At 34.7% G+C, this 12057-nt stretch overlaps 1 pseudogene; it reads right to left on the bottom strand.

The window, feature by feature from the left end:
- Positions 1-999: 999 nt before the first annotated feature.
- LOC120134021 lies at positions 1000-11465 on the bottom strand (annotated as a pseudogene).
- Between the last annotated feature and the right edge of the window lie 592 nt (positions 11466-12057).

The raw sequence follows: 12057 nt of genomic DNA, 5'->3' as shown, positions 1-12057 counted from the left end.
TCCTCATATTATTGGCATCCTCCACTGCATCATAATTATAGTGATTCGAAATTTCAGATCGGATAATATTCAATATCTGAAAAATGCAGTCCTACTTGTAGGCACTGGTTAAGGCTCAAGCATTCCTATCGTTTTTGTTGACCCACCTTACCTAGTTGAAAAATAAGGCACGTCTTTACGTATTATTATATTATATCGCTATTCTAATAACGAACTGATATTTAAATCTATGATTCTGGAGATAAACATTCATGGACCTTTTATCACGAGAATCTCATTTTCCACCCAAAAGAACTGGCCATTTTCTACCATTTTCAATATTACCACCATCTGCAAATCTCTCTGTGTTATCGACGACAAGTTGTAGAAGGTTGTTAGTTACCGTACTATCTGACATGAGAGCTATCCTTCTAATTTCTAAGGGCTATTAGATCTACCCACCGACTTGGTGCATCAGTCACTTCATTGATCTTTCCTTCATTGTTCTCGAAGTTGAAATCAAAATCGACTAGGAATTCTTATCATCTAGCTTGCTTTGTCATTAGTTTCGGTTGGGTAAATAAATGGGTAATTATCCGTCTTTACCACAAACTTGAGGCTCAACAAGTAATGTTGCCTAACTATCAAATGATGATTAGACTGAAAAATGGTGTTTTCATTCATGTCTCAAGTCGCTAAAACAAGAATTTCACCCTTCTATGGTGAAAGGTGAACAAGGGAATACAACCATTTGCTTAAGGTGTGTTACTGTATATAAGCTCTGTACTAAAGTCTTCCAAGGTGAATTTGATGCTTTGACACTTTAGTGAAGAACAAAAATAGCTGACAACAAGATATAGGTTTTTATATTATGGAATTCAGCTACTTTTTGACAAGATTTCCATTTCAAATATTCTGGACCGTCTCCGCTGAAAAAAGGAAAAGAAAAAGCTCAGACATTCGATCAAACTTAATATTATATGCATAATGACTAACTTATTTGACAAGATTTCCAAAAAAAACACTTACCTTTGTAATATAATCAAATCAATGTTTAAAGAATGGATCTTCCTAGGATGCTTCACCAATCTTTTCATCAGTATGCGAAGTGGGACTCTCCTGTTCCTTCCCATCTACATTCTCAACACTTGTTTCACCACCATTTCCACCACAGCAGGCTGAAGCAGATCACCATTTTAAGAGGTGGTCTTTTCCTCTCCATTACTAACTGGTTTAGGCGGCTCTTTCAATGAAGACATTGTTAACAGGCGACCAACTCCGTCGTGTAAGCTCTTTGCATCCATGATAAGACTGGCTCCACCAGGATAACAACGACCAAAGCATGTCGCACAATGCGGGAAAACAACCTAAGAATGGGGGAAGTTTGTCAGTAGATGAAAAGTTTGTCAAAAATGCTTCATAAATACAACTTGAGCGGGATATAATCTGCCAGATTTTATTAGAATGCACCTCTATGAATGCTAGACAAAGGGAGAAGAAAAGCCCGGACTCGTTTTCTCTGAGCATCCGTGTTGCATTGTACCTTAGTAGGGAGTCAGAAACAGCCTGCAATCCTTTAATTAATTATTGAGCGAGAACATTCTTCAAACTTAATGGGGCACGTGGACGCAGTTCATTCATTGCAGCTGAAACACCTAAGGAGTATTGGATCATGGAATTCAAGATTCCTGGTGGGAATTTTTTTTTCAGATTCAAATTCCCATGTTTGGATGGGAAATATTCCCAATAAGGAGTAATGATATATTCCCAACAGTAAAAAATTTTCTCTTTTTACTGGGAATGTTAATCCCTTACTTTTCTTAGGTATTTTTTTATTCTCTGTTCTAAGGGCGAAAATATCATCTTTTCCCGTTTGCCTCTGCTTCTTCTCCCAAGCGTTCTTTGTTCTTGAACTCCACGACACATATTGAACTCCACAGTATGGGATCTGACTTTTATCTGTTTGGTTTCAGATTTATCAGGTTTTGTGTCTTGGGTGTTTATATCTATGTCTATGAAAGTTTTGATTTCTCTAAAACAATCCTTTTTAAGGAACACTCTATTATATATGTGGTGTTTCTTCTCCATTTCCATATCCGATCTTATTTTTGCACCGACACGCGAAGTTTCTAGTCCTTCAAGTCAAAGCCTTTTCGTTTCCTTCGTTGAAGTTTACCGGAAACTCAACCATTCCAGAATTCCCTAAAGTGTCATCTGTTTGTTAGTTTGGGATAATTCGGATTCTGGGTAAGTCTCCATCAAAGCTCTCTCAATCATGGTTTTCAGAACCGGACCGGTTAGCGAACCGACCATGTTATCGGTTCATTGGTTTAACCGGTCGAACCGGTCCGACCGATCGGAAGAACCGGACGACGTCATAATTATTTAAAAAATTAAATAAAAATACCAAAAATATTTAATTAAAAATAATTTTTTATATCACAAGTCATATTCAAAGCAAGTCATAACATATATATAAGTTAAAAACCATAAAATCAAATGAAACAAAATGATTCAAATTAACTACAACATAATATTTAAGGTAAAACATATTAAATAATAAATATAATTATATAACTATAATTAAAAAAAAAATTTGGAGCTTAAAAAATAATAACAAAATGATATTGTTTGGTTTACTTTTTTTTAAAACAATCCCACATTATTAAGAAACATAGAAGAGCATCCCAAAAGTATGAGAACAAAACAATCCCACATGACTAAGAAACATAGAAGAGCACCCCAACTAACTTCTATAAATAATAGAGGTAATTTGGCATTCAAAATCATGGAGACTTTTGGTGAGCATTGAGTGAATTATTCTTTCACTTCAACCAATATTGAATTTTAGGCTTTAATCGAGCTTCTAATTTTTTTTTTGAGTTCAAGCCTTTTCGAGTTCAAATTTTAATATTATATTTCGAGTTCGAGTTGAACTTGATAATTTTTAGCTCGTGAGTTTGAGTCGAGTTGAGCTTACTTTTAAAGCTTTCAAGTTCGAGTTGAGCTCAGCAATACTCGAGTTCGGCTTAGCTCGTTTAACAAACGAATTCGTTTGGTTTAATTTAAAAAAAAATTGGCGACTTTTTTTGGTTTTTTCTAGTTTTCAGCCGGTCCGGTTCGAACGGTTCAACGGTTATGGCCGGTTCACTAGTAGCGGTTCAACCGGTGTAGATTGAACTGGACTAGACAACGGTTCTTGATTGAACCAGCCGGTCCGGTTTTCAAAACACTGCTCTCAATTTGATTTTCAAGTGTTGAAAATGAGTTTTCTTCGAAATGCAAGTTGTTACACTGTTTCAGATTATATTTGCACTTTTGATCCTGCATTTTACTTCTCATAGCATGCATTCTGAGCTTGTTTTTGTGTGATTTCTGACCTTAAGTAGATAGAAAAGAGTTGAATTTATCATCTTGGTCAAATCTCTTAAATTAACATTGGGTCTTTAATACAGTGGTGTACTCTTCTCATGCATTTTTATTGTTTAAAGTGATGATGTCCATGGCTCATGCGTTTTTATTATGATCAATTGATCTCGTGAGTACGATGCTTGTTTTGAAATTTTGTCTATGGTGATGTGCACTTATTTCATTTGGGGCAGGTTATAGCTGCTATAAATGGCAGTTTGGATTCTGGTCCGAGGCTTATTCCAAAAATTTCAGTTCATTAACTACGCGTTTTATTCTCCATACTGGTAACTAAACATGACTAGAATATGAAGCATAGCTCTTGTATGCATAAAGGTACATGGAGGGTTTATATGGCCTAATAATGCATACTTTACAGGTAGTTCATTTACGTGGTTTGTTTGAATGTGGTGATTGCCTATTTATTTTTGCTGACCTCCAGACTATTTATTGCTTTTTCTTTTCGTTGTTGTTGCTTCTAAATATAATTTCTATCTTTTGGTAACATTCTATAAGCTTAAATTTTCTTGCCCCTTTGTTGACTTTGATTATGTTGTTTTGGACTAGCATAATAAGAGAATTGGTCTTCAAACATTTTAGTAGTAATGAATTGAATTGTTTGACCGAAAAGGTGGAATGAAATCTAAATGTTCATCATCTTTATTACTGTAGTGCTTTGTTTTGGAAAAAGTACAGAACCATGTTTAAGCTTTATTCCGGAGTTCTGTCCAATTTTTTAGAATGGAACACCCCTTTTCATCCATTCAGTTGTCATAGCACCTGGCCTGAGATATTGTATGGGCTTAGATTAGATAAGATGCATTTAACAAAATTTGACAAGCCGTTTCTTGCTCTAGAATACTGTTCCTCTAGTAAATTTTTGGACTTCCATAATAAATTTGTTATTTATATTACTATGGGTTTTGTTGTGCTCATAGATCTTCACGTGTTAAAACTTTTTCGGTGTATGTTATAATTCCTCAGCAACTCACTTTTTATCTGGCCTTTGAAATAGATATAGTTTAAAGCCTAGTACTAGTAATACATGTTTACTTGTCTTATCTATGTCTTTGTATTTTTTATATTAAACTTTATTTGAATGCTTCGTTGCATGCTATATTGATAGTTTATTGGTCCCAAAGCTCTTAGAATGATGAGCCACAATATTAAGATCACCCCAAAAGAAATCCTACGTGATCACCAAAAGAGCTCTTGAGCTCAATAAGATGGTCCCAAAGCTGCTTCTTATCCCTCCCTAGATTAAAACAATAGATAACAAAAATATAGAAGCTATTAAAGCCAAATTTAACACTACAAGTCAGACTCTAAGCAGTAACAACCACCTCAACAACCAGAAAAATAGCATTAAACAAAATCCAAGCACGCCCATTCTCATAACAACCATAGTTATGGAAACCATGCAAACCAGTAAAAAAATTATTCAAAAACTGATGTGCCTTACAACCTTAACACTAGTTTCTACCAAGCAAACAATGTCAGTATTAAGTAAAAGAATTTTACTAACTATGCCTTGTGATGCAACTTTATCGTTTAACTGTACCAAATGATGTGTTTGATTATTGGGTTAGAGTAAGTATTTTAATTGAATTTATCTTCTTTATATACTCTTTGTTATCTACTTAGCTTTGTAAGATTTATTAAATTTACGATTTTATTATATTGTAGAGTCATCCAACTGTTGCTGGATTGAGAAACAAGTCATTTCCATTCTTTGATGACTTTGTTCATATATTTGGAAAAGAAAGAGCTATAGGAACAGCAGCGGAGACGGCAGCTGATGCAGTGGAACATATTGATGTTGAAGACAATGTATTTATAGATGCATTACTTGAAGAAGAGGGAGTAAGAGATTCTGAATCAAGAGAGGATGTTGGTGCTTCAACTTGCCAAACATCTGATGCTACTAGCTCTACCCCTACAATGAAAAAAGTAGCTAGCAAGAAAAGGTATCGAAGTGATGATGGGTTAACCGAGCTTGTACATGAGATAAGTAAATTTGGTGCTGCATACCAAGAAACTGTCAAAGAAATTAAGGATATTACTGCTTTATTGAAAAAAGAGGCAGAAGGAAATGATCGAAGAATATCGATTTTCACTGAAATCACGAAAATTGAAGGATTGTCCACTGATGAAATGCTTACTGCAGGAGAGTATATTAGCAAAGATGCGCACAAGGTAGATTTCTTCTTTTCTTTGCCAAAAGAATTCAAGCAAGATTATGTGATTAAGCAATTGGTTGAACGACGTCAATTTAGACCATCATTTTAACTGTCGTCCTTCTACAATTATGTCGATCTCTTTTTTATTGTGACTTTAGAATATGGTCCCAATTTTTTTGTGTAGCTTAGCCAAGTATATGTCAATCTTTTGACTTTAAGAATTTTGTGTATATAATATAGCCAACATATATGATTACGCTTAGAATGTCATGGCTATTATCTTTTGTAAGTCTGAACATTGTACAATCTTTTGATGGTTAATGTTATACTTCTTTTTGTTATGTAGTATATGAGTTGCAAGTAATGTGCTGGTTTTCGAATATGTTAATTACTTAGTTGGAATCTTCTTTTCGAATCGTCTTATTGGAATCTTCTTCTTTGAAGTAGGGTAAGTCATTTTCCTTCGTTTTCCCGTCCCTTGCTCCACACCGAAATATCTTACGATCCAGTGGCCTCCTTCGTTTACGGTGTGTGGGATTTTAGTTCTCATCGTCGTTTGTCAGATGTCGTTTTTAAGGAATAGTTGTTCTAATTACCTTATCTCTACACCAACAAATGGCTTCTTTCTGTTTATATCAAATATGTAATTTAGAAGGAGCTATGCGTGTTAATCATATGTTGTTGAGGAGATATGATCCCGTAAATCTATTTATAGTGGCTAGGCCAACATAGTATGAAGAGTGTAACAGCTCCTATAAAGGTTGGTGGCTTTAGGCATCTTTTGAAGCCATATGATATAAATAGGAGCCCCCATGGGTCTCAAGAGAAAGCCAATGGTTTTGATGAAGAAGCTTCGCAAGGCGGTAAACTAATCTTTAATTTGCTCATTTTTGTTGCTTTTTAATAAATTGTATTTGTGGGATTTATAATTATGTTTAGGGTTGAAATAGAGTTACTGGGCATTATTCATTTGATTTTTGTTTAAACTTGTTTAAAGGTAAAACTCATGTATTTTATTCGACATATATCATTTGACTCTTATGATTATTTTTTAATTTCTTGAAAATTTTGTAACACGTCTCACTGAGATAAAGTTGATCTTTTACTCCTTTCGATGTCAATAATATACAGTGATCGAACTGCATTAGATGCATCAGTGTCTTGAAAATTTTTATAGCTTTAGCGAATATTATCTTTGATCGAACTGCATTAGATGAATCAGTGTTTTGATTATTCTGTGAAAGTTTAATCTTAATTTGATGTATTGATATAGAAAAGGGAGGCACCACCTAGTGAGAAACCAGAGCCAATTAGCACCCACCTGCGTAATATGATCATTGTGCCCGAAATTAAAATAATACATGATATATAAATATTATATCTTAGATAATAAAAATAATTTACATCTTTTTATTATTATGAATATCTATAAAGAATTTTCACAATGTAAACATTTAGTTAAATACTAATATAAAATTTTAATATATTTTTATATAAATGATGTAAAATTTAATATTAATTAAAATTAAAATAATACATGATATATTTAAATACTCAAGTAATATATTATCAACAAATAAAATTTTATATAAATAATTTTTATTTAAATATTTAGAATTTCACTTGTTAAAAAACAAATATATAACAAGGACAATTTGGTAAAATATACATTCAAGTAATCTTTTATTCATCTAACTAAACATTGTAATCTTACATTCTTGTCAAACTAACCAAACACAGTAATGTAACATTCACAGTAATCATATTCCCTGATAATCTTTTATTCCTACCGGTAATCTTACATTCCGTGAACCAAACGCACCCTAAAAGTAAAATCACCAAGGAAATAGATAAATCAATGTCGAACAAAGTAGTGAATCTCATAAAATTCAAGAATTGAATGAGAATTATAATGAGTATGATTTTACAGGAAACCCTTAAAAATCAGATTTCTCGGGAAACACCTCAATTCATTTCAGTCCAGTTCAATAAAACCAACACTGAGCCATCGGAACTTCAAGAAATAAAATCAGTTCTCTTTTGCCCTTACAATCAAGACAAGAATATTAAGGACGAAAATAGTTTCAATCTAAAAGTCAAAATATGTCTAATACGGCCAAACTACCGCCCCCTTGGCAGCACTAGTGTCATTTATTCCTCTGATAGTTTTACCCAAACTTTGAACCATCAAAACTTTAACTCAAGAAATAAGACGATCTCTTTTGTCTTGTTATTCGAAACAGGAGTAATCATGATGGAAAAAGCTTAAACCTGTAAGTTAGAAAGAGTAATGCAAGCTAACTATACTCCCTGGCAGCTCTAGTGTCATTTATTACTTTGAGAGTTTGTCCAAACCATTATTCTCAAACAAACTCACTATCTGAACTAATTTAAAGGCAGAAAAAACTTGATAAAACATTTGAAAAGCCGTCAGTAAGGAACAAAAGCAAGTATCGGTGAAATTTACCATTAACAAACACTGCAAGAGGTGGATGTTCCATCAGATAAGATGGCGGCGCTACATCCTCCTGACTTTCTTCACTGATTCTAGTGGGTGAAAAGCCAACTGCTGGCAATGGAACCCAACGATGTGAATCCAAAACTAACTGGAGCCGTGTGAAAGAAGTTAAAGAAATTACAGATCACCAAGTTGTAGATTGCTTTCAGGAGAAATTTGGGCCCAAATTGTAACACTTGGGCAACTGACCCATTTTGAAGACTAATAAAAATGAAAATCCTAATCTTTTACAGTACCTGCATACCTGAAAGTTTTCAACTTCTGTGTTCATATTCTTAGGGAATAAATTGAGCACCGCCCTGTAAAGTTGTGAAGTATATGCAATAGATTATATGGGTAAAATGTAGTCAAAAGAACAAAAGGATGAATATGTATTTACTCTTCAAAAAGAGAAGGAAGCAAGCCTCGAAAATCCAATCCGACCCAACCAAGACCCATTGCACAATACTGTCAACGACAAAGACAAAAGCATCATCAAATCGGATGTAACATAGTTTCTTCTTTCACAAGAAGAACCACCATAATAGCCACCTAGAAGCAATACTATCTCCATTCTGAATGAAGTGGTACTGAATAGGAACACACACACACACACAAAGGCAAAGCTGTGTTATTGCAAAATTGAAACCAGGTTATCTTTCGAACGCAAATTTTTTTTTGAATACAGGCTTCTGTTCACTAAGATATTGTCAATTCGTCATGACGATCAAAAGTCAAATGAGTGATAATACTTCTCCATTACCATCTTTTATATGAAGAAACAAGTCAACAACTATACTTAATAATGAATAATAGCTTTAAGGAAATGAAGACATTAACATAAGCAAATCTTACAGATCTAAAATTTACTTACCATACACTGGTCCAGAATATTTGATAGCAATCCACCTTCAGTTATCTTTGGAAGCATGACATGAGTTTTAAGGTGTGAAGTAATTTGATGCATGGCCCAACTAAAAAGAAGCCCGCCATCATAATTTTCTTCACTTCCAGATGTATCATCAGCAAATATTGCTCGATATTGGTTAACAACATCAAAAAGATGCATTCTGTGACAGCTTATCATCCCTTTTAGATACTCATACACATTTCTCTGGTCCAAATCCTCAAGAATCCCAGTAAGCCACGTCTCTCGGCATCTCAAAAAATGGAGGAAATAATGTCATCAGAAGGGGAAATAAGAAAGTAAAAACAAAGAGGGGAAGGGAGAGTGAGCCCAATTATAAAAGGGTGGAGATGAAATTGATGAATTAGCTTTGCAGAGTTACCTGTAACCGCATTTCATACTCACTAAATACTCCTATTCGGCGTAGATATCCAATAATCCGAAGGCATTCTGGTAACTGCAAACATAGATCACTACCTGACTAAAACTCCAACTAAATTTTTCATTCGTTCAACCACTTCCAAACAAATACCTGAATATTAGAGCGAAGCTTTTGGAGAAGCTGAGAGAGAAGACATTGGGGTGTCTTCCTGACTTCTGCAGTCGGTGCTTGAATGACAGGTATACTTTCAAGTATAGGGAAAACATATATCAGTAAGCTGCCTTCCATATGGTTGATAATGAAGGAAATAAAAGGGGTTAACTCGCTTGGGGTGCATGGTTGAGAGTTTGCAAACAAAGGCTTCTAAATCAAGAGCTTCATCATAATTTCCATTCCTTACACATCTGTAGAATGAGTTTAAAAGTGTCATTCTAGTATGTATTTCTACAGTACCAAGTGCATCGTAGTATTTACAATTTATTCAAGCACATACGTGTCCATGAGCTGAGGAATTTCAAGCAATTCAAGCAAAGTACTGTGATTTGCTAGCAGAGTCTGGTTCATCTTTCTTTTCTCCAAAATCTGTTCTGCAGATTCAATGAACACTGTGCAAACGGATGTCAGGCTCGGGATCACAGTAATCTGCAAAGATATACCCCACCTATTAGCATATCTGCAGAATAACTTAAGAATTCTGAGGATCAAAAAGCAAAAATTATAAAAATAATGCATAAAAAAATCACCATCTTGATAGGATACCTAAATCGTGTAATAGTTAAGGTCAATCCTTTTTCTCTTCTATAACTTAAGACTTCCACTTTTCCTTTTGCAACTGTGGTTTCCATGAGATTGTTACCCTCCTTTTAAAATTAATCTTACCTAAATCTCACTGGTCATCAAAATTTACAAGGTCTACCTCCATTGTCCACTCATTGAATCTTGTATATACAAACACAGGGAGAAAGTACACACATCAGATTAAAAAAAGGACAATTTTCATCATACTGGGACAAATCAACCGTAAGCTCTCATGCCTTATCCATAGATGCCTTCACAAGTAATACAAGCATTACATCTAAGACAAAATAGTTAAAGCTATTCTTCAATATATTTTCTCTTATAATCATAAACAAAAGAAATAACTAATCTTGACTCGTGAGATCCACAAGATAGCCAGGAAATTGCCTACAGCACTCCATAAAATGACAAATCTATTACTTAACTTCGGATCACAAAAGCCAAACCCTTCCAAGTGAAACTTTCAAGAGTGTTGGAAGCTCTTTGAAAGCAATTATTCGATCTCCTTGAATTTCGGTCCCCAGATTCTAGCATTAAAAATTAAAGGAAAAGGAAGTTTATAATTACTCAGATGCATGCATTGTACTCTTTTCCAATCTTCCAAATAACGTCCATTTCCTACTTCCCAAATTAGTTCATAACATTCCACAGATCAAATGACATCTCAGTATCAGACAACAAAGAACAAGTAACATAACACAGAAAAGGTAAAAATATGAAGAATTGAACGAATAAGAAAGTTAATTACCAGAGATTCGAGATGCATATCAATAGAAGACACTTCCTCTTTGATCGCAACCAGCGCATCCGCAGCAGAAATAAAAGCGCGGTAATTACCAACCGCAACTTCTTGCATTTGCCTCTGAATCCTTTCAGCATCAACACGAAGAAGCTCCGGCTCCTTCACGTTCAGAAGCAACAAACACGACTCAATCTCAAAAACAACATATAGAAAGAAATGAAGAGAAACTAAAAGGAAACGGACCTTATGGAGGCGATCGAGGGTGAAGGAGAGGAGCTCGGAGACATAAGGCTGTTGATAGACGGATGCAAGGGGTAGGAGATTGGCCGTGTCAGATGTCGGCGACTCGAATGAGGAGACCGCGTCATCTCCGTTCTCTAGTTCCATTATCATCGTCGAATTTGCGCTTAGTTGGGTCCTCTCTCGGAGAGAGAATCAGATCCAGAATCTGTTAACGGAGATTTGAATTGTTTTATTTGTTCTTTTGTTTTGGGGATAGATTAGTATGCTAGAGGTAATCCTCCAGTTTAATTTCTCATTTGTAATTAGTCTTACGAATTTTTGTGCAGTGAAAACATCATTCTTTCCTAACCTACTTTATCCATTTTCTTCATTGGTCGTTTGTGTATACATTTTAAATCGATGAATTTTATGTCCTTATTCGGAGAGTGTTTTAATAAAAGATCGAACTTGTTTTTTCCTTTTAACGCGTCTTCATCATTTTTATTTGCACCTCACATCTTTCTAGATTCCGTGAAATTGTCTTAAAATTCTTTAGATTTCCATGCGTCCTTGTGTGAAGGGTTATTAGTCCCTGGTTGTTTTGTTATGAAGTATGCTCAATGTTTTTTTTTTTGGAATATTTTGTATTAGTCGAATTACGTTGGGTCGAATCATTTTTCGAGCCCATGTGCATTACCGGTAGATAATTCTCTACGATTGTGTGGTGTCCTTTCTGCTTTAAAAATTATAGACAAATTTTCTTAACTTTAACAGAGGCATCTCTTTTTGTTTTTGGCAATGAGATTTTTTTTTGGTAGAATGCTCGAGGGAGGCATCTCTGCGTTTTCAGCCAAGGGATGAAATATCTCTACACCCTCAGATGGGTTCAATTGTTGGGTGAAGGCTTTTGTTTTCGTCGATAGAAATGACGAGAAGATTTAC

This window comes from Hibiscus syriacus, unplaced genomic scaffold (genome assembly GCF_006381635.1).
Source record: "Hibiscus syriacus cultivar Baekdansim isolate YM2019G1 unplaced genomic scaffold, ASM638163v2 tig00110597_pilon, whole genome shotgun sequence".
Classification (NCBI taxonomy): Eukaryota; Viridiplantae; Streptophyta; class Magnoliopsida; order Malvales; family Malvaceae; genus Hibiscus; species Hibiscus syriacus.
This window is presented reverse-complemented; position numbering and strand designations above follow the sequence as displayed.